At 48.6% G+C, this 23,895-nt stretch overlaps 1 protein-coding gene across 1 annotated transcript in view; it reads right to left on the bottom strand.

Moving 5' to 3' along the window:
* The window catches only part of Lgr6 (leucine rich repeat containing G protein-coupled receptor 6), a 118,943-nt gene that overhangs the window by 52,909 nt on the left and 42,139 nt on the right, over positions 1-23,895 (bottom strand). The window lies entirely within an intron of this gene.

Genomic DNA, 23,895 nt, shown 5'->3' with positions numbered 1-23,895 from the left:
GAGAAGTCACAAGAAGAGGGAGAGGCGGCCAGAAGAAGAATGTGCTGGTTTGGGGGTGTGGTGTACAGTCGGCCAGAAGGAGAATGTGCTGGTTTGGGGGTGTGGCATACAGGCAGCCAGAAGGAGAATGTGCTGGTTTGGGGGTGTGCTGTACCTGCTTTATAACCATAGGGATCCGGGAGGCTGAAGCTACGAATGCAGCCCAGGAGGTGACTGCTGGGGTCTTGTTTCTTTGAGACACAGAGCTCTGTGACTTCCAGTACATTCCTTTCTTCTCCCTAGGTTCAGTTTCTTCACCTGGACAGGGTGAGCCCAAGAAGAAGGGTTCTTGGGGCTGTACCCCTCAAGGAGCCTAAGCCTTAGGACAAAATCTGTCCCCGTGTCCCAGACAGACACTTGTTGAGCAGACCAGCTTTCAAGTGTATGATGCGATGCTGAGGCTCGGGCTGTCAGCTACACACACACACACACACACACACACACACCATCCTATAAGCATCTCAAGATGACTGAAGTCCTACCATTTGGACAGTATTCCCTTTTTACAGAGTAGAATCTGCCTGCTATTGTTTTAAGAACCTGGCAAGTATTACTTAGTATTCTTTTCATAGAGAACAGCTTTTTGAGTGAAGTTTCTGGAAATGAGGTGCAGACATGGAATGAAGGAAGGCCAGAGACCCAGGGAGCTGGGAAGGATGTCAATCAAGGTGGGAGAAGATGAAGACTAACTCTGGATCTCCAAGTGTCTTTACCTCAGCGCTTACTTTGATTATTTTTTTCTCCACTATACTAGAAAAGCCCTAGAATGAGGAACTATATTACATCATTCCCTAAACCTTTCCAAAGTGGATCGGGATGGGGGGATACTGGAGATTGAAGGCACAGCCTTGAACAGGCTAGCCAAGTGCTCTACCACGGACGTCCTTTGCCACCAAGTATGTGCACTTTATTGGTCAAGTTCAGCTGAGTACTAAAGACTACCCAGGTAGAGAGCAACCTTCCATGTTTGGTTCCCCGGGTTCCATCTCTAGCAATGCAAGAAAGGGAAGTTAGGAGCGCTTCTAGCACCATCCAGAGGACTGCTTGTTAAGAAGGGACCAGAGTCGTTGGGTGATGGTGGTGCACGCCTTTAATTCCAACACTCGGGAGGCAGAGGCAGGCGGATCTCTGTGAGTTTGAGGTCAGCTTGGTCTACAAGAGCTAGTTCCAGGACAGGATCCAAAAAGCTACAAAGAAACCCTGTCTCAAAAAACAAAACAAAGAAGAAGAAGAAAAGAGGAAGGGACCAGAGTCATAGAAACGAGAGCTGAAAGTGACCCCGATTAGCCAGGTATCTCCGAGGGACCAAGAGACTTGACCAAAGTCACAGACTAAAGATATGGCAGAAACAAGAAGATGGCAGGTTGTGGATGAGTCTACTGTCCTAATGCTCCCTTTTCCCAGTTCCTGTTGCTGGCAGGATCTCGGGAAAAGCTTGAGTTCCAAGAGCCATTCCTTGAAGACACCCAACATTTGAGTCCCCTCCCATGGCTCCCAGCCATGACCTCCACATCTGGAACCTAACTTAGGACCTCACAGAGAGCACACTCATGTAGAAGCATCCTCAGACTAAACCCTGGAGATCTGGAGCCTGATCATTCCTAGAGGGTGGGTCCCACGGAGACAGGGACTGAAGAACAGAGAGGGGGCCACCTGAGCCACCAGAAACTTGGGATGAGAACCTGCAGAGAATGGGGTGAGTAGAAGTAAAAGGAGCCCCGTGTGTCTGAGTTTCTGTGTGTTCCCAGCAGTGACTGCAGGAGCAGGGAGGTCTTGGGGTGGAGATCCCTTTCCTCTCCCTTGCCCCACACAAGGAAGGGCTGACTCTGCCGAGTAGAGGGATTTCATCAGTTCTGATTTATGTCACCTAGTGAGATGCCTTCCCTCTCACTGTCAGCCTTCCAATAGATCAAAAGTAGGATATTAACATGAAGGCAATTCCAACTCATTCTCCAAGCCATGCTAATGCTCAAGCCACCCTTCCCCTCCATCTGTCAGGAGAATTGATGGGTGTGTAAGAGCCCCGGGAGACAGAGCAGACGCTTCCTTTGTGCACATCAAAGGCGGCTACCTGAGTGTTCCTGCAAGCCATTCCTTGTGTTCTATTCGGCAGCAATATATAAAAATAATTACATGCCCTACAGGAGGAAGGCTGCAGGAGACTCTTTAGCCTTCATGAGCTTCCCCCGAAGACATGGACCTACAGATCTAGGCAGAAGGCCAGCTTTGTGGGTGACAATCCCGGAATCCGGGGGTGGGGACGGCGAAAAGCTATCCTATCTCTATTGGATCCCAAACTACAGGCTGGTTTCTGGGGACCTGCCTGGCAGTCTGAGATGTGTTTGGGAGCTGAGTTCTGTGGTTGCTTGGGCCTGGTGCCTGCCCTTGGCAAAGGCAGCTGTGGTCGGTGGAGGAGAAAAGCAAATGGGGGTTTTCCCCAACATGACTCTCCAGACTCGGGGACAGTGATGTCAGAGTTTAGGGACTATGAGCGACAGCCCAGGGTTTTAAAGATACTATTAGCAGGCTCTGCAGTAAAGGTGCAAGGGGGAATAAAACCAAACCACGTTTTTTAAAAATCTTTTTGTTTTTTTTAGGCAGTTTTTCTGTGTAGCCCTGGCCATCCTGGAACTCACTTTGTAGCCCAGGGTGTACTTGAACTCAGATTTGTCAGCCTCTACCTCCTGAGTGCTGGGATTAAAGAGTACGCCACCATCACCCAGTTCCAAACCACATCTTAACACTTCTAGAGGAAGAAACAAGAGAAGAAGAAAGGGTAAATTCATATTAATTCTGGCTTTCCAGGCTTTCCAATAACCCGTTTTCTCCTCCCTGTTAAACTGTGGGAGACTGGAGAGGTTACACCTGCAAGATTCTAATTTCCTCTTTCCCGGCTTCCCTATCTCCTGTTCATCCTTCCAGCCATATATCACCCATCTATCCATCTCCCAATCACATAGACTATGGAATTATTGCCACACTCAGCAGCATCCATGGCTGCCAGTCACCTAGAGCCTCTTTAGCTTGGCCCTGAATGGACTCATTTCTCATTCTCCCGTTCTCCGCTTCAGATGCGAATATGCCTCTCTGTCGATACTCCCACCCCAGAATTCATAGCTCTTCATCCTGGCGCTCTCACGGAGCGGTGGCCCTTTTAAAACTGCTTCACCCTCATCTCTTCAAATCTTTGCTTAAGATGTCTTTTTGGAGCCCACCAGGTGCCATCCCCTTTTCTACTCAGCCCATCCACAGTCCTAACGGACTGATCCCAAGGACCTTCAGCCTCAGCCACAGACAGTTCCTCGCCTCCCGCCCAGAGGAAATGAAGCAAACAAAGAAAGCACACTCACTCTCAAGTTGTGTTCATTAAGACAGGGCAATGTAACCTCTGAACATCTGTCCCCAAAATGCCTATCAAGAAATAGGAAAAAGAAGCACACATGTGTGCAGAGACCCAAAGAGATGTGTACACTGTATTCACAGCCTCAGCTATGCATGGAGCCAACATCCCCAAACCCACCAGGAGGTAAATAAATAGACAATTTAATCCTAAATGCACAGTGGATGATTATTAAGCCTTAAGTGGAAGGAAATTATTTTTTAATTTCAAAATCACATTTGTTATGTGAGTATACCAGAATGCACATGCAAAGGGCAGAGCACAGCCTGTGAGAGTCAGTTCTCTCCTTCTACAATGGATCCTGAGGATGGAGCATGGTTGCCAGGCTTGGGGGCAAGTACCTTTACCTGCTGAGCCATCTCAGTACACACTGAACCTGTACACTTAAAGACTAGCTAAGCAGGTCAGAGAGATGACTCGTGGTTAAGAGCAAGTACCGTTCTTGCAGAGAGCCCCAGTTTGATTCCCAACACCCACATCACGCCTCTCACAGCCCCTGTAGCTCCAGCTCCAGGGGATCCAACCCCTCTGACCTCCCTCAGCACCTACACTTACATGCAGGTGTGTGTGTACACACAATTTAAAATAATTAAAAAATAATTACAATGATTCATTTTATGTTATATGTGTTTTTCAAAAAAATTAAAACATTTAAAATATAAGGTGGGAGAAAACAAAAGAGCAATGTTTTCTCTTAATTCTGAAAAAAAGATTAAACACAAGGACAAGGTGGTCTTCAAAACCCAGATGACATCTCAGAAGGCGACTGTTCCCGGGATAAGTGGCAGGGCAGCAGAAGTTGTGTGATATCCTCAGTAAGGCATGAGTAATCATAAACCCTATGAAGTAGGAACAAAAATCAATAAAAAGAAGAAAGGCTGAGATAGAGGAAGAAAGTTAAACGGGGAAACAAATAAAGGGACCTTTCAAAGACAAATGCAAACAAATGGAGCTAGGTGGGATACGGGAATGCGGCCAGGAAGGAAGTTGAAAGCAACATTCAGATTCATATTGTAAGCGACAAAGAATAAACCTGGCTCCTCAAAAAACCTGAATGAACACAGGGAGGGCAAGCATGAAATGTTTCCTTGAACTCCGAACAAAGGGACAATGAGATGAAAGTGATGGGGATGGAGATGAGATAAACAGGAGGGGGAGCTGGGTCTGTGGCACTGGACCCTGTAATAGCGCAAAGAATTCACGCGGAGAAAATGGAGCGGACGTATATGATCACCATAAAAGAACAAAAATAATGAGACTGAAAAACATTATAGGTTTAAAATGTTCTTTGTGTTGCAAGCAATCTTGGATCCATGAAAAAATGATTCAAGCCTGGATAAAATATGGCAAATCTCACTTGTGAGGCTAAGGAACAAACAAGGGCTGATAAGATAGCTCAGCAGGTAAAGGGAATTGCTGCCAAGCCTGCTGACCTGAGTTCAATCCCTGGGACCCACATGGTGCAAGGAGAGAATTGAGTCGCGAGCGTTTTCCTCTACCACCACGGGTACTCCATTCATGTACAAGTATGTACAAATGGATAAATGTAAAAAACAACTTTAAAGGAAAAAAAATGAAATAAAATAATCATAATTGCTCATAAGGAAGTATGCTGTCCTCAAAGTAAATGTTAAAGGCAATCTCTTAGATACTGCATGCCAGAAAGAAGCAGAGCTATATCATAGACCATTTTGGTGCAAGGATATAGCTAGTTAGTTGGGCAATCGTTCATGCAGTTCATACAAATGCATTCTCTCTGTGTGTACATCTTCTGCATATTTCGTGAGTATGCATGTTTGTGAGTGCACAGTCATCTATGTGTGCATCTGTGTGAAGTACAAAAGGCAACCTTGGGCATCATTCCTCAGGTACCGTCCACATGTCTGAGGCATGGTCTCTGACTATCTTGGAGCTTGCCAAGATGCTTGACTGGCCAACTAGCCAGATCCACATATCTTCCTGTCCCTGTCTCCCCAGTACTGGAATTACAAGCATGCCACCACACCTGGCTTTTTAAACATGGGTTCTGAGAACCAAACTCAGGTCACCTTGCTTGAACAGACAACATCAATTGAGTCATTGCGCCAGCAAATATAAAAGACTTGCACTATGGGGGATCAGAAAATATAGTAGCCAGCTGTTGGCTTAAGAAAAAAATTACAGAAGAAAGAGGAGGAGGAGGAGAAGGAGGAGGAGGAAGAAGAGGAAAAGGAGGAGGAAGGAGAAACAATCAAGGAAGACATTATGATGAAAAGCCCAGGACTGAAGACTTTCCCCGGACCCTCTCAGTGCAGTGAGGATGAGGACTTCATGGCTTCTATTTCAGGCAGAATAAAGTAAAAAGAACGAGGCCCACCCTTCTGCCTCAGCTGAAAATCCACAAGCCACAGGCAGCACGGGACACTGATTTTTAATGTTATGAGCCCTCTGTCATCTCTGTGCCTGGAGAGACCTTCTAGGCCTCTGCAAAAAAGCAGAGTCTCGAAGAAAAATTGTGTTTGTGCCTTTTGAGGAGGCAGCATTCAGACTCTGGAACAGTCAAGATGGTTCAGATTTGAGGGACCGAGTACCAGGGAGAGAGGAGGAGGACGAATGGGAAGAGGGCAGGGAAACTATGGAAATTATCAGTGAAGCACTTTTTAAAAGTATGGACCATGATCGGAAGCAAAACAAAGTCGTTACATGGGGGGTTTCCTCCAGGTCAAGTGATAGGTAAGCACAGAGTGGAAAAGCTCCATGAAACGAATAATTAGAAAAGTATAAAGCCAGAGCCAGGTGAGAACAGAAACCAAGGAGACAAAAGACTGAAAGAAGAAACTATAAACGTTAGCAGAGAATGTACTTCCCAAGCGAAGGATCTGGGACCAGGCCATTTACCGTTAAACCCTTCCAAACTCTTAAATAAATAAATAAAATTTCACTTTATGATATGGCGCAGGGACAAAGAAGTGGGAATGATACTCAACTCCCTCAGTTTAGCTGATTATGGAAGTCACAAAGAAGAAAACAAGCTGTCAGGCCATAGCTACTGACGAATATCTTTTTATCATATAATGCTAGAGTGTTATAAAATAATCTATAGCTCAGTTGGTAGAGGGCTTGCCTATCTGGCATTTATGAAGCCCAGGGTTAATTAATGTCCAGCACCACATAAATGAAGTGAGGTACCATATGCCTGTACCCCAACACTTGGGGAGCTGAAGCAGTCATATTGCCATAAGTTTGAGGCAAACCTGGGCTACATAGTGAGTTCCAGGCTAGCAATGTCTACAGAGTGAGATCCTATCTCAAAAACCACCCAAGAGTTGGTCATGGTGGCACACACCTTTAAGCCCAGCACATGGGAGGCAGAGGCAGGTAGAACTCTGTGAGTTTGAGGCCAGCAAGGGCTACATAAAGAAATCCTGCCCCCAAAAAAGGCAACCTCCCCCCCAAAAAAAAAACAAGAAAAGAAAATAAAGGAGTAGTTTCCCTAAACCATAGGTACTATTCATATTAGAGGTTATCCACCATTATAACATTCTGAGAAAAATACTACAGACTTTCCTTTCAAAATCTAGAATAAGGTAAATATGTTCATTGTCATAAAAGTTCTAACATGTAAGAACAAAATAAGAAAAGAAAGGTATGAGTGATTATTTATAACTGTTATTTATAAATTTATTTATAAATAATATTGATAAATAATACTATTATTATACTAACAAATTATACTAACAATACTAATATTAATAAATAATGTTATTAGTATTATAAATAAATACTATATTTAGTTTATAAAAGTATATATAGTTATATATAAGTATAGTATAAATAATATTTATAAATAATACTAGGTACTTATATATTCTGTGTCTATGAATCCAAAAAAACCAACAGCAATACCCTGAAGACTTAATGTGAACATTAAATGAGGTGCCCAGATAAAGGCACATGTGTATACATGCTCTGATTTGGGTGTAGCTTAACTATATCCCCAAAAGGGTCAAGGGCTGGAAGCCTGATCCCCAGTCTGGCCATGTTGAAAAGCGAGAGAAACTTTAAACGGAAGGGCCTGAACGAAGGCCATTATTAGGTCGTTGCTAGCACCACACTTGGAAAGGACTGATGTGGTTGTTGTAGATGTTGGGTAGTTCCCTTGAGAGTGGTTTGTTGTAAACACTGTGAGCCAACCCCAAATCTCTCTTGCTTCCTACCTTACCATGTGCTCCCTCTTGTGTGCTCTCCAACCGTGATACCAGCCTCCGTGTTGTGATGAAGCAAGACCCTAATGGAGCTGCGAAGATGCTAGTACCATGTTCTTCCTCCAGAACTGTGAACTAACAGAACCAGTGTTTGGACTGTAGCTCAGTGACGAAGCATCCACCTTGCCTGCAGAGGCCCTGGGTTCAACTCCCAGTAGCTCTCTAAAACCCCACACTTTTCCTTCCACATTGCCAGGGCACAGATATTTCATGACAGCCACAGAAAAGAAGCTAACGCAGCACTGAGCACACTCCCCCAGCGCTACAACAAGGAGCAGAAGAGACAGTGTGAAACATTCCTTTTGCATTAGCAGTAGCCACCCAAACAGCCCGCACACAACAAAACCCAGCAAACACCGTGAAGCAATTCTAGCAAGAAATATATAGGTCCTTAATGAGAACAGTGAAACTGCGGAAGAGCTTATTGTGATCTATAAAGATGTCTTGGATTAAGAAAAGTAATAAATCCTGTGGGCATGGACTAAATTTCCTAAGAATGCGAAACAATGACAAGTCCGTGTATAGACAAAGTAAAGTCAATGTCCCCACCGATCATTTTTGGCAAGGAGCTGGGGCGCTGAAGAAATAAAACTGAAGTTCCTGTCATAAAACGAAAGGTGAGCAAAACAACAGAAAAATAGTCCGAGTTTCCCCTTCCCTTAAAACATCTGCCAATAAGGAAAAAAAACTAATTAAAATCCACAGGGAAAAAAATGCATCAGAGCCAGAGACCAAGCGCTGCAGAGAGGCGGCGGCATGTGGTACAGACGTACTGAGTGTTTGCTGCAGGGATACACACGGGCCGACTCTGTCTCTACGTACTTGTAGTCAGCGTCTCCCCAAAGGAGAAAACAGTTCCGTGTGCAGCAGCGTTAATGAGAATAAAACACCCAGGAATAAATTGGAGAAAAGAGGGCAAACCCTAGACACTGGAGCTGTGTCTTAGTGCTACAGTGCTTACCCTAAGGTGTGCAGATCCCTGAGCTCAACCCCCAGCGGCCTAAGGAAATGCAAAATCCAGCCTCTGAAAACTGTAAAGTCGAGACAAAAGGAAACTCAAGAAAATAAAAAAGGAGGGGGAAACCATCAAAAGATACATAGGCGAGTCAAAATATAGCTTATCCATATAAGGAATATTATTCACCTATAAAAAAGAAGGAGCAATTAGGAGGCAGAGGCAGAAGGATCTTGAGTTTGAGGCCAGCCTAGGCTACAGCATGAAACCCTGACTTGTATTAACCAAAAACAGATCAACGAAACAAGGAATGGAGTATTAAACCACAGTTACAAATTATGGGTGAACTTTGAAAAAACTGTGATAAGTCAAAGGGTAATCTACACACTGTACAGTTCCATAAACTGTTCAGAATGGGACAGTCCAGAGGCAGCTGTCAGGTTGGGGTGCAGGTGAGGAATGACTGAGGGGCAAAGTTTTCTCCAAAGAGTGGCAAAATGTTTGTGAGTTAGATAGGGCTGAATTTTATACTGTGAATTACATCACATTTTTTTAAAAAAATTCTTGAGTTAAAATTCTTACATGAGTATTCTACTACGGTGATTTTTAACGTGACAGCAGACCCCACCCCATGGAAGGTATTAGAACATCGCAGTAGGTGAGCACCCGTGTTTGTGTGTTCACAGAGAAGTACCCAGAAATGCCTTGTGTCTGGGTGGCAGGATTGTGGGTGATTTTTTATTTTCTTCCTATTTTTTTGTATTTTCTAAATTTTCTACAATGAGTCAGACCAAAAATAAACATGTTTTTAAAAAACAAAGTGCGTCAGTGTATAATTAAGTTCCAGACTGCTGGAGTTCTGAGGCAAAGGGGCCGACAAGGGAGTGCTCCAAGGAGCCTGCAGCCGGGAGCAGAGGGTTTGGAGAACCAGCTGAGGGTGTGCAGGGAAGACCCTTCACCCACTTCATCTCGGTATTTCTGTATCACATCTCCCCCTGCATCTCTCACCCATCCTGTCTCCAGGTCATAGCATTGGAATCTCAAGGCCACATCCCCTTGAGCTGACCACAGGGCCACTGCTGTCTGTGGTCTAGGACCTATCCCACGGCGGTCTCTGGAGGAAGCTTATTCATGGCTCCCAGCAGAGCCTCTTTGATGTGCTGTGGACAGGCAGTCCACTGGGTCCTCTCAGATCCATGTGCCTTTGTGAAAACCCTGCAGTTGCCTCTAGGCGTCATGGTTCTCAGTTGGTCCCTGAGACCTGCTATGTAGAGACAGATCTCCTATACACTGCCTTTTTGCAGTAAAAGACCATCCGGACTGGCTCCAAATCAACCTGTCTTTCTCTGACTGCTCCCCTCACCTTAATGCCGCCTTCCCATTTTGCCAAGTGCTTCCTCCTCTCCCAGCAAAAGCTGTCCTTTCCCCTCCACCAGTTCAACTCTTACTCCTCCTTCAAAAGCCAGCACAGTCCCGTCCCATGTCAACACACAATAGCTCCTCCGTGCCCACTGTATTCCAGTTCCTCTTAGCCGTCACTCTGCCCTAGCATGAGTTATCTGTGTATGTGTCCTGAGGCACTGGAAGGGGGTGAATCACAGGGAAGAGGCTCGAGTCCGCCCAAAGAACGGTAAACATCCAAACATGTTCTCTGCAGGAGTAACCGGCCCTCAGAGGGACCTCCAGCTGTGAGTTCAGGGGTTGGGAAGGATCTGTCTTTCTTGGAATAATCTAGTTTTACAGTCAAGTCTCTTAAAAGACCACTCTAGGGCTAGAGAGATGGCTCAGTAGTTAAGAGCACTGGTTACTCCTCCAGAAGCCCCAGGTTCAAGTACCCACACAGCAGCTCGAACTGTCTGTAACTTCAGTTCTGGGGGATCTGACACCTTCGCACAAGCATACATTCAGGTCAAACATCAATGCATATAAAATAAAGATAAATAAATTATTAAAAAGTGAAGAAGGGATGGGGAGATGGCTCAGCAGTTAAGAGCTGCTCTTCTAGAGGACCCAGGTTTGATTCCCAGCACCCACATGGCAGCTCACAACTGTCTGTAGCTCCAGCTCCAGTTCCAAAGGGTCCAACACAGACACGCATGCAGACAACACCGATGTGTATGAGATATATATAGATATATATATATATATATATATATATATATATATATATATATTTTTTTTTTTTAAAAAAAAAAAAAACTTCTTAAAAAAAATAAAGACCAGGGGGCTGGAGAGATGGCTCAGTGGTTAAGAGCATTGCCTGCTCTTCCAAAGGTTCTGGGTTCAATTCCCAGCAACCACACGGTGGCTCACAACCATCTGTAATGAGGTCTGGTACCCTCTTCTGGCCTGCAGAATATACACAGACAGAATATTGTATACATAATAAATAAATAAATATTTAAAAAATAAATAAAGACCAGTCTATCTGACTCTAGCTTCCCATAACCAGAGAGTCTCTGAGTTGCCCAAACTCTTGAGCTGTAGACCTTGTTAACCATAGGAGATGGATGGGACCAAGTAAGACGGGGCTGAAGACAGAGCAGCAGTAACTCTAACACAGTCCACCCCTTCCTGGTACTTAGGTGTCCCCGTGTTGGGCTCAGTCTCTCTAGTCATCCTCTCCTTACTCTTCTTAATGACCTCTTTATTATTCCCAGTTTACAGATTTCAAAGCTGAGGATCAGAATGCTGAGATAATCTGCGTTTCTTTTCCAGAAAAAGACAGAGCTGGCTTCCAAATAAAAGTTTTCTCACAGAAAGACCCTATACAATCCCACAGCATTCTGTCCACTGAAAGGGGATATTCGCCTGGGCCTCAGAGCTTGAAGAGCCTGGTCAGGGCTGGTGAAGGACTGCATGGAGGGTGAGGGGGGAAAAGGTGGGCAGAAGGCTGATGTAGCTCTCACACGGGCCAACACTCTGCCTCGTTCTCCTTCCAAGGCGCAGAGCAGCTTCAGAATACTTGTCAGTTCTTACTAGGAAGAAGGAGGAGCCAGGATGGATGCCATTTGCCCTAGGCTGGACATAAAGGCCATTCTCAGCATTTTCAAGGATCCATTTAGGATCCAAAGTCCCTAAGACTGTATCCAGATCTCTAGCTAATACCCACATGCTCATCCGAGACCTCACTCTGAACTCTGATAGAGGCAGCTGTGGCAGACTCCAGGTCCAGCAGGACATTTGGCGCAGCTGGTATTGGCTGGGACAGAACTCTCACCATCCCTTTCATCCCCAGGAGCGCTTGGTTCCATCCCACAAAGCCCAGAACCACCACCCAGCTGTGGATGCAAAAGCCAAGACCAAGAAGAGAGGAAAGCTAACAAAGACAGGTCCCCTGGCCCTGGTATTGCATGGTCTCCATGTGTCGGGAGGGTCCAGAGCTGGGTGGAGCCATCCTGGAAGACTTCCTGGAGGAGGAAGTGCTGTTGTAGTAGGAAGGAGAGAAGCAAGGCATGGCAGCCTGGAAAAAGAAAACATCTTAGCTTGAGACACAATTCTGGCAAAGTTTTGGGGGCAGAGGAAGCCAGGTCTAGGAAAAGGAGGGACGGCTGCCTTTGCTGGAACATATAACAGAGACTAGGACCCCACAATGAAACACAAAGATTTGCCCCAGGCAGTCAGGGCTTTTTATGTGGTCTTTAATGAAAGGCACAGGTTACCTCGCTGGTGCCACGGGAGCCTTGGGTACACACTTCGGCACGTCCTCCCCCACCTTTTCCCACATGACAAAGGACAGACACCAGGACTAGTATGCTTCCATTTCCCCATCAGCACCCCCATGCACACGGCTCACTGATCTCCCTCTCTGCTTCTCATCCCCTCTCCTCCTCCATCTTCCTTCCTTTCTCCCCCTTCTCACCTCCTCTCCCTTCCAGGTTGGGCCCCGCCTACCCCAACACTCCAGATGTTCTAAAAGAGTTTTAATCCTAAAGCCCTTCAGACCCCAGGTTAGCAGATGCGCAGCTCAGAGGCAGGTTAATGGGGGCCAGGGAAGCAGGCTGGAGCTGGGGCTGGGGGCCTAGACAGCTGCCTTGGCCCAGAAGGCCTGGTTGGTCCCTGAGGAGGCTGAACAGCTTCATTCTTGTCAACTGCAGCTGACAGAGCAGGAAGGAAAGGGGACTAGGCTGGATGGAAGAGGGGGAACATCTTTGGGGAATAGTGCCTCCAGACTCCCTGGCCTCGTGGATCTGGAGGCTTTTCTTCCTTCCTCCCGCCCCCACCCCAACCCAGAACTCTGGAAATTATGAACACCCCAAATAGTCAGCTTTCACAGTTTCTCCATGAGACTCTGACTCCTCTGCATTGTAGGGAGATGTCTGTTCCCCCACAGAGTGACCACAGGGACATAGATTACCTGCAAGTAGCAGATAAATCTAATAATGATATTCTCGGCTCTAGCCATGGCGTGACTTTCTCGAAATTAACAAGTTTATTGTTTTATTTAGAGCGATGCATGCCCTAATATGCAGCCTTTCACAAGACACTACCAGATGGTGGAGGCCTACCATTCCCAGGCTCATCCCCCCGCCACACACGCCCCGTCTCTGGCACAGAACTTAGCCCAGACTCCTCCACAGCCAGCTGCTTTGCCTGCATTGGCTCTGACCCGCATCCTGCTCATGTCAAACACATGCTCACCTGCGCTACTCACGTCTCGGCCCTGTCTGCTATCCCACCTCCCCAGAAGGGAAAGGAGGTCCGGAAAAAAATCTGTGAACCCTCGTTCCTTCCTCCTTCAGAACTACCCGTCTACCACATGGTCCAAAAAGAACCTAGGAAGTGGGAAGGGGAAAGTAAATTGTGGTAGAAAGTTCATGACCTCAGGACCCAGACGCGCCTGAGTTGGAACTTAAGCCCCAGATCTTCCAAGCTGCTGCCACTTCCCAAGTGCCACTGATCCTGCACCTTGTTCACACACACACATCCATACTGCATCCATACTGCCTCTTCCCTGAGAGAAAGGGAGTCTGGGCCCATAAGCTCTCTCCACCTGGCATTAGCGCCCCCAAGAAATGAACTGCTGTCCCAGAGGTGTTTCCAAGGTGTCCTGCCTGCCTTTGTTGACTGCGGCTCGGGAGCACGCCGCCGGCCAGCCGCTGGCAGTCTCCCAGGGAGAGCAACAACAAACAGCAGGAGCAGCTGCAAGCCCTCTCCTGCGATGTGCAGGGTGGGTAGTGGGAGTCGTGGGAATTCGGGCTTTGTCTTCGGGCTGACACTAAAGAATCTTAAGCAGAAGTGATTTGCTTAGATTTGTGTCTTAAGCCCCATCTGGCTGCAGTTAAGGGCGGAAGGCGAGTTTAGAAAAGAAGCAAGTGGCCAGCTAAAAAGCTGTTACAGGCAAGGGGAGTAAAGAGAGGTAGATGTGTTACGGAATGCTTGGGACGGACAGTCACTGGAACGCAATGCATTGGATGCATTGGTGGTGCTAGCGTCAAAGCCGATACCCAGTTTCCAGACTCTGGAAATAAATGAATGGCGTGATTCCCTGGGATAGAAAATTCAGAAAGGTGACGTGTGGAAGGGAAGGTGGTGTGCTTACTTTGGGAAAGGTGTGAGGCCCTCCTGGGCCCACCTAGCAGACTTCACTGGTCAGTTCAATGGGCCAACCTAGGCTGAAGAAGTAGATCCCCGAGAAACATCAGCACGCAAGTGGGCACAGAACCCGCAGGCAGACATGGAATTGTCCTAGGAGGGCAGACTCCAAACAATGGTGTCTCTTAGAGAATGGACTGGGGAAGGGGGTCTACAGAGAAGATGGAGGAGTGGCCAGGGGCAGGGAGAATGGGAGAATGAGGGTCAGGCAAGAACTAGAGTCAGGGGTGAAGAGATGAGCAGAGACTTGTCTCCTTCTGCTGGTCCAGAAGAGCCTCAGAGATCCCACTGCAGGCAGCCTGGAGGGTAGAAAGGGGAGATGGGCTGATGCAACTGTCCCTGTGCAACAGGCCCTGGAAGTGGACCAGTAGCCCTGCTGCCTGGTGAAGAGCCGATGAGGACACACCACACTGGGGTGCTCAGAGTCCCTTCCTCTCCTTCGCTGTCTCCCACTCCAGAGATCTTACCCTGACGGTGTGGCTTGGCAGTGATAAGGACGGGACTGAGGTCACTGCACACTGAAGGTTTTTGGGCCTCTGGCCCCAGATAGGTTCTATGCTCCCGCCTCAGCCGGCAATATAAAGGCTAACCAGACTGAAAACACATCTGGAAACAGTTCTTTTAGGAGACAAGGTGAGGGCACCAAAAGCTTGGGGCCACAGTGCCTATCCCCTCAACCAAGAAACTACTGACTCAGAGGACAACAGACACTCTTTACCATGGGTTGCCAGGCCCTGGTTAGCCCTGCATCCTTTGGCGCAGCCATCCACAGTAGCTCATCTGCCCCAGCCCAGACCCTGTCCAAAGGTTCAGAGTCCTTTGGTGCAGCCTCCCCACCCAATGCTGTCCGCCCCACCCACTGGGGCTGTTGTAGGGAGAGCTGGGGGAAGGAGTTGGCTCTAAGTTCCAAAACAGGTGTCAGGATTGTTGAGGGGAAGGAAGACACCTTGGCAAGAGTCCCCGGATGGGATCACATTCCAGAGCAACTGATCTTACAGCCAGCTAGCCAAGTGGTCATGCAGGCTCATAAATAGCTCATCCTCTTTCTGAAGGAAAAAAAAAAGAGGGGTGTCTAGCCTCAGGCTCCTTCGCTGATTTCTGGGTGAAGCAGGAATGCTCCACCCTCTGTGTGGCTCGATTTTCTCACATGAAAAGGAGTATTGCAGACTGCTGAACTTTCTGCTCTGCTATTCCAGGGCCCTGTGACCCCAGGCAGGAAGCCTCTATCCATACACCTCTGACTGGGTCACAGCAAGAACCAGGGTCCTTCTCTGCCTTCTCCGTTGACATCTGGATTCCTGCACTACATCAAGCGACCGTCTGCACTGTTGAGGCTCATAAATGGATGGGAGATTACTCAGAGGCTCTCCATAAAGATCCCTCTTCCCTCTCCCCATCCATCTTCTCCCACCAAGTGACCGGGGTGGAGCCTAAAGGTGGCTGCTAGCCACAGAGGTGACCAGGTCACACTGCCTTCACCCTTTCTAGTGTCACTTGAGCCTTCTCTTGCCTCCCCTTCGCGCTGCTCCGAGGCCTCAGTGGCAAAGAATCCTGGGAAAATGTGAGCCCTCTGAGATGTCAGGATGAAGGAGATCTCTGTCTCTCTGTCCCCAAGCCGAGTGAGGAGGCTGGGACCCTGAATGACTTTCACATTTCCAGCCCGAGTGTACAGGTGGCTGCAGGGGAATGGGTGAGGAGTTCTCAGCCTTGGGGACTTTGTATAGAAAGTCCTTGGCATCTAAAAACAGTGGGAATTTGCCGGTTGGTGATGACTGCTGTCTGTCTTAACTGAAATTGAGAGGCAGGGCAAGGAGGCTCCATCAGGCTCAGGGTGTGCCCTCCCCAGTGTACTGAACAAAAGAGGAGCAATTCTGAAGTCACACTCTACTGATCACCTAGAGGGTGGGGAAGGGGGCTTCTTGTTAAAACACAGATTCTGAACCAAGAGTTCTGAGTGGTGCTTAAGGTTCCATGAGCCTTACATGCTCCAGGAGGCTGCTGATGTTGAGGGTCATGAGGCATGACTCAAATTAAGGATGTGGACAGTGTTCCCAAAATGGGTGTGGAACCAGTCACCAGAGGCTACTTTCCTAAGACCCAAAGTCCTCGGAATCTCTGTTCGAGAGGTCTGAGAAGGGACCTCAGGTCTGCACTTGGTAAGCTTCCTTGGTGTTTGGAGGGAGATAGTCTTTTAGGATCCCGCTCAGCTGAGCTTCTGTGACTCTAGAGTCCTCCTAAGAGTGCTCATGGGTCAGGCGTGGTTGTGCAGACCTGTCATTCCAACAGTCAGTAGGCAGAGGCAAGAGAATCACAAATCTCAGTCAGTCTGACTGTGCAGTAGGACTCGATGTTTAAAAAAAAAGTGCATGGACTTGGAATTCAGATGACCTATCTGTGTGAGCTGCTCCCTAAAGCCCCATTTGTTCATTGTAAAATAGAGGTCATAGCATCTTCCTTGGGGATGTGCGGTAAGGCATAAATGAGTCTGTGTCTGCCATGCATTGCCTTGCCACACACTAAGTACCTAGTAAATATTAGCTCTCAGCGTGACTTGTATCGGGCACACTCTATTTTGCCAGGGTTCCAGCCTTGCAGTCAGCTAGCTTCCTTTCCTACACCTGCTTTGAACTCCGTTCTCTTGCAGTGGCTTCTCTGTCTTGGGAGTGTGGTTGAGGGGAAGATGAGTACCTAAGTATCTGACATCTGCATACAAGTCATGAGCCGCTAAACGGCAGAGCCTTCATTTATTAAATCAGCATCTTCTGTGTCTTACATTACAAGCACTCTATGAATCAGGAAAGAGTAGCTAAATGGAGGGAGGCTCCATGGAGGGAAGGAAGGGGAAGCAGGGAGACAGAGGGGTGGGGAGGAAGGAAGGAGGAAAGCCAGGAGCCAGAGAAGTAGGGTGGTGGAGGGAGGGAAAACATCCCTGGTGGAGTCTCATCTTCTGCACAGACATTCCCAGAGTCAAGGCTCTGCCATGGCCTTGACTTCTTATGAAGGGCTATTTGCCCAGAGGGAGGAGAAATCTGTGTGGGAGGGGCAGTCCCGCCTTTGGGCTTTGCTTAAGGGTTCCCTTGAGCCTAAAGCTAATCTGAGCTCCCAGGCCCACCCCTGGGTGCTCTGGTCTCTCAGTTCAGAATTTCTAAGGGGCTTTAGGAGTCAGGAGCTTTAGTTAGAGATTGTCTGACCCAAGAAGTCCCCCAGTACCACACATAGCCCCGAGACACCTGTAGGAGAGATGAGGCGCCCCCAGCTCTTCTTTGCAAAGTCTTCCATCACACAGGAGCCCAATGCTGCTTCTGGGTGGCCCAGTTGGAGCCAAGTCTGTTTCAGACTAGCATTTATGGCTGAAAGAATCGCCAACAGGTCCCAGAGCCCATCCCAGCAGAGACACTCTCTCCGTGTCTCTCAGGAGCCAAATGACTCATGTTGGGACCCTCATGGGCTGCAAGGGCTGTTAGTCTGCCCACCCGCCCACCTCAGAGCAGCCTCTGGCCAGACACATGTAGTAATCAACTCCCGGAACCCTGGAAGAACCAAACAAGGTAGCATATAATCATGCTGCCTGAAATAGCCACACCAGGGAGGCCATCGCCACCCCACATGTCCCTGGGGACCCCTTGCTAGGCCCCCTGACACAGCTGGGCCCCAGGGCCCTCCCTAAAGAGCAGCCAAGTTGGGGTACAGACAGACTCACCAAATCACCAGCAGGGCTCACGGCCAGCTTTGGAGATGGGGATTTCACTCCCTTGTAGCAGACTGAGCAGCTTCAGGTTGGGATCTTGGGTCAGAGCTCTCAGGCCTCAGGGCCTGCTGTTCCCTTTCCTGTCAGCTCTGGGTCTCCCTCTGTCACCTTCCTGCAGGTGCAGGCTGGGGTTTATGAGCCCTCTCCCCTCTCTGTTTACTTCCTCTTGACTCAACATTAGCTATTTTGTTGTTGCTTCTAGTTTTCATGACTGTGCTGTTTCCTCTTGTAGCTCAGGCTGGCCCCCAGTTCATTATGTAGCCCCGTCTGGCCCTCAATTCCTGATCTCTGCTTCCATCTCCCAAGTGCTGGGATTATAGAAGGGTACCATCTCATCTTCCCCACCCTCAACTCCTGACCATCAAGTATGTCCCAGGCCCATCTTTTCTCCTCCGCATTCTCAACGTCTCTTGCAAGAGGCTAAAATGTGAACCCCAAATGGTAAGTTCATGTCCTCATGCCCAGAACCAGTACTTGAGATCTTGTTTGAAAGAAAGGGGATTTTTTTTTGCAGATATTATTTAAAGAAAGCTCTTGAGATGAGGTCATTAAAACCCAGTGACAAGTATCCCTGTGAGAGGTGACAGAGAGAAGAAGAGAAAGAGAAGCCATGAGAAGATGGAAGGCAGACAGCGGAGGCATGTGACCAGAGGGATGCTGAAACCACACTGCTGTGCTGTGTTAAAGTGGCTCAGGAAACAAAGCTCCCGAATCTCTATTTTATCTTCAGAGTCAGAATCACGGGGGCGGGGGCTGGGGGGGGGGGCGGGCTTACTCCACAGACTTGGTTCAGTGGAAAGGGGCTGGGGCCTAGAAATGTGCACCCCTCCCCCCACACTCTGAGATCTGGCTCATTCTGTAGCCTAAGCTGCTCTCGGAAGCCGGAACCTTCTACCTCTACCTCTGGAATGCTGGTACCACAGTGCCCCACCAGGCTGAGAATGAAGTAGCTAACAGGTTCCCAGATGATACAATCAGCTCTTCTGGACAAGAGCAGGAAAGCTATTGTTCTGTGAGCTCTGCCAGTGGCTAAGTTTGCCCAGCTCTACCCACAGTCCCTTCCCCTTGGCTCGCCATGCTATTCTCCTCACTCTTCTCATAGTGCCCGGGAGACCCAGGGGAATGGAATGACCCATCCCTATGCCAGGTCTAACTGACTCTTCTGAGACCACTCAAGCCTCCCCTGGGTCCTCCCGACAATTTACAATTTACATATGAATGGAGAGGAAAATCCTCCTGTCACCCCAGAAGACTGAGCTCAGTCCTGCCCAGTCGTGCTACAAGCCAGGCTATAAGCCGTGCCGTAGATCAACCCTGTGCAGCTCTAAAAGCTCAATCACTAGGTACAACAGGCTAGTACCTGTTCAGGTGTTCAGGTTCCCACCAAGGCTGAGAGTTCTCAGGGACGAGGCTAATATCATATTGGCAAACCCTTGCTCTTCCAGCTGCAGCATCGTCCTGCCCCATCCTTCTAGGCTCCACTGTAGAATTCCAAGATAAAGGCAAAAATAGTTGGATCTGGGATCCCCAGACACCTATGGCAGAGCTCAACAACTCCTGGAGAAGGTGCCCTGGAAATACCCTGGTCCCCAAGTCTTGCCAATCCCCTGAACTGGCCATCTTCTCCCTTAGCCACTCAGTCTCAGTCTTGGAGGCAGCTCGGCACAGTAGATGTGTGAGTGGCTTCCTCTTGGGGCCACCTGAGTTCTGATGCAGTAGCATCACCTCTCTCTGTCTCAGGATGCTCATCTGCGGAGTGAGGAAGGCAAACCAACAGCAATACTCGTCCCCCAGGAGCGATGTGTAGACTGGTGACAGGTGCAAGTGACTGTCACACACTAAGTGCCGTCTGCACGCTGTGCTTATCAACCTTGCCTGGGGCATTAGTCTGTGTGCAGTAGTCCCTTCAAAGTAGGTCACCGTATGGAGGGAGGGGCACCTGCCTTATCTTTCCCTGGAGCCCCTCTTACTCATCTCCTCAGGGGACATCTGGCATGGAAACGAATGCTTGGTCATTTTCTTCTGAACACATTCATGTTTTTCTTCTCCCTGTCCGACTCTGCTGCATTCCCAGGGTGCTAGGAAGGTTCACAGGGAACATGGTCACAGCACAGACAGCAAAACCGAGTGAACTAGACTCAGGAGCCATCAGCCATCCCAGAACAGGGCCAGGGATAACTTCCTATCAGGTTAATCTCTCGAAAGCCTGGCTGTCCAATCGTCTTATTTGACCTTCCCACCTCAGAGATGGAGAACCCTAGGCTCAAAGAGGAAAGATAATTGACAACTAGTGGTAAAATCAAGATTTGAACCCAAATCTCTGGACCCTAAGTTATTAAAGCTTTGAAAAGGTATTAAGGGCAGAGTGAAGACCTTGGTACTATGGAGTCTGAACTAAACCAAAATTCCACCTCTGTTCTGTCCTAGCTGTTTGACCTCTAGCAAGCTTCTCTGGGCTTTAGTTGCCTCATCTATAAAATTATCATAACTAGAAGCTACCTGGAAGGGCTTTCAAGATTAGCACAATGGCCATTGCCAAGTGGCTGTCCTTGGTAACAGACACTCCCCAGGGCTTCCAAGACTGGGTTCTTTTCTGTCCTCTTCTGGTTCTTTTTGTTTGTTTGTTTTTTCTTTTTCTTGCCACTGTGCTTCCCAAGATGCCTGGACCCAGGGCCCATCCTGGAGCTGACTCTGAGAGCTTTGCTTCTGCTTTTCCATTGGGTTCCCCCGGGGCTCTACGTCGCCCCCACCCAGTTCTATCTAGCCCCAGGCTCCACGGGCTTACAGCGATTTCTCTCGGCCTGGATTCATGCCCAGTGTGACATGTCTAGTGTGGCCGCACTCCTCCCACGTTGGTCCAGGAGGAAGTAAGTGTGTGCAAAGGGGGGTACTGGGGAGTAGGGTGCTGCCAGTCCAGGTGCCAAACCAAATAGCTCATGTGTCACATCCAACTCAATACATGGCCCCTGGAATGCAGGCTGGCTGCCTCGCCCCTGCCCGAGTCCCACGCTGGACTCCCCCTACCTAGTTCCTGTTCCCTGCGTCTGGTTCTAGCTGGTAGAAGGTAGGACCATCCACAGGGTTCAGCCATGCATGGCTCCAGGAGAACAGAGACATGCCATATGGAGGTGTCGGAGGTCACGCGCTCCGCTGCGCATCTTGCCTGCTCTTAGGAGGGCAGCCCACACTATGGGGAGCATGGAAGAGAGACGTGTGCCTCCCTGGTGTGCCAGCTTCCGACAGAAGGTAGGACACTGTCATTTACTCCTTCTCTAGGGAAGGAGAGCCTTGAATGATGGCCATCAAAAAGGAAGGGGCCCGCTGGGCGATGGTGGCACACGCATTTAATCCCAGCACTCGGGAGGCAGAGGCAGGTGGATCTCTGTGAGTTCGAGGCCAGCCTGGTCTACAAGAGCTAGTTCCAGGACAGGAACCAAAAGCTACAGAGAAACCCTGTCTCAAAAAATCCAAAAAAAAAAAAAAAGGAAGGGGCCCTTCACAGGCTTTGGAATCCCACAGCCGAAGCACCCTTGCATGGGCCTCAACAGCTCTACCTTGAATAGCCCCGAAATTCTCCTGCAGGTCTCTTCATCTGCTAGGGTAGTCGGTAAGGAGGGTGAGGAAGATGAAGCCACATGGAAGATGTAACACATGAAGCTGATGTACAGGTCTATGACACTGATCTCGGCTACGTTTGTCCTCTCAGCCTCTAAAAAAACCTGATCTCACTGTTGCTATCTGATATAGCGGGGAGTGAATTTGATGGGGACCACCTCCCCTGCAATGTCTCAGGGGGGTTTTCCTTAACTCTTCCACTTTCCAAAAGCTCAGGATATAGCACCCGCCATTCTGAGTCCTCGTGTTAGGTACTTCCTCCTCACCCTCCCCTACACACGCATGCACATGCATGTTAATGTACATATGCATATACAGGCATGATTGCACACGCACACACAAGCACCTGCACCCTGGAGACAGAATGAACAACCTCTGGTTTATCTGGGCTGCTGATCACCTCGGTTAAGCCAGGGCTCACGTTATATTTAGCATTTCTCCAGCACGTTCTGCATGAGTTCCACCATGTGCCAAGCTCTTGGTGACAAGATCCTCCTACCATGATGTCAAAGCCAGAGGACTGGTGTCGGTGTGACTTCTCCCCTCCCCCTACTCCCACGGTCATCTGGGGCTAATGCCGATGGCAGCAACAACAGAAGGCACTGTTTCAAGTCCCTCCTGTACCTTGAACTCATCTCTTGCCATGCCCTTGAGATGAGTGGATGCCAATGCTGCCATGGTTGTGTGGATAAGGAAAAACAGGATGGAGGCTGAGTAATCTACCCAGGCCTTCCAGGAAGCCCACAGAGGAGCTGAGAGTGCTGAAGTTTTCAGAGCCCATCGATTTCTCCTTTCACTGCTGTCCCTGCCTGTCCTCTGGTCACTGTCACTCTTGGCTGCCTGGCTTCCACCCCACCCCCTCAATCCTCATCACTGCTGCAAAGGGGACTTTACAAAAACTTAAACTTTCTCACTGCTCTCCTGCTCAAAGTCCTTCTGTGGCTCCTTTCTATCAACGTCATGGCGTCCTTAGCTAAGGGACAGTCACTTGTCAGACGGTATCATTTGCTAATTTCAGTTCTTCCTCCACCACTGTCTTGCCTACCAATCACACACACATACACACACATGCATGCACACACACATACACACATGCATGCACGCACACATACACACACATGCATGCATACATACACACATGCACACACACATACACACATGCATGCACACATGCATGCACACACTCGCACACACATACACACACACACACAGTTCAGCCAAACTCCCTAGTGCTCACTCAGTTTCTTCCGCTTTACCTCTCCACCCTGGACCCTGTGGTCCCTCTGTCCGTCATGTCCTTCTCTGCTCTTTACATGACTGACCTTTCCCGATCCTCAAGACCTAATACAACTTTTGTTGACTTAGTCCAGTCTCAGAAATATGTTGAAATGAACGAACCGATAACTGGATGGGTGAGCATTGTCAGAGCTGTGTGCAGCCTTCTAGTTCTCTTACCCCTCTCAAAAAGAGTCTATGTGTTCTCAGGAAAGTCCTTGGAGGTGAGCAGGGTATGACCAGGATCTCCACTTTTAAGATGGAGACACTGAGGCATGTGGCCAAGATCAGAGGCAGGGGCTGAAGCCAAGCTTTCTCTGGCAGGCTGGTGTTCCCAGGATCGCAAGAGGCAAGGCCTACTGCCATGATTTCTGCCCTTATCTGCCTAAGCAGAGGGTTGCAATGGGGCTGGAGTGAATGCTCTGTTCCCAAAAGCCAGGAGGCAGCTCTCCTCTCAGAATGTACGAGCAAAACTGTGCATCTAACTAAAAATGTCAGGCCTGCCCTGAAAACAAGACCTTCAGAGACCTTCAGTAAAAGGTGTGACTCACTTTTTTTTTTAATTAATGATTTAACTTCAAAATAAGTCCAAGTTTTTCCTATGAGTCTGCTTGATGCTTTGATTGAAATGTCAACCCTCCCCCACCCCATCCACCACCTCTTATTTTTGGCTCTCCCGGCTCTTTGCTGGTGCCCTAAGCAAATGTTTAGTCTGCCGGCAAGACAGCACGCAAGGGTCTCCTGGCTCTCATCTACCGACCTTGGCCTCCTGGAGCATGCTACCTACCCATCCTGCTGGATGGAGGGAGAGGGCGCTGGGGCCAGAGGCCTAGATGCTTTGGGATGGAGGCCAGACAGATGACAGCAAGAGGAGGGAAGTTAGTTTCTGCCACCCAGGCCACTCAGTCAACAAAAGCAGTTATACACAGGTAGCCAAAGTGGGAAAAACCCAAACTGTGGTGGCTGTGGCTAGCTGGTCAGAGACCTTCTATTTAAAGGTAGAGTCCAGAGAAAAGTCACTTTC

Source organism: Chionomys nivalis, chromosome 5 (assembly GCF_950005125.1).
Source record: "Chionomys nivalis chromosome 5, mChiNiv1.1, whole genome shotgun sequence".
NCBI lineage: Eukaryota > Metazoa > Chordata > Mammalia > Rodentia > Cricetidae > Chionomys > Chionomys nivalis.
This window is presented reverse-complemented; position numbering and strand designations above follow the sequence as displayed.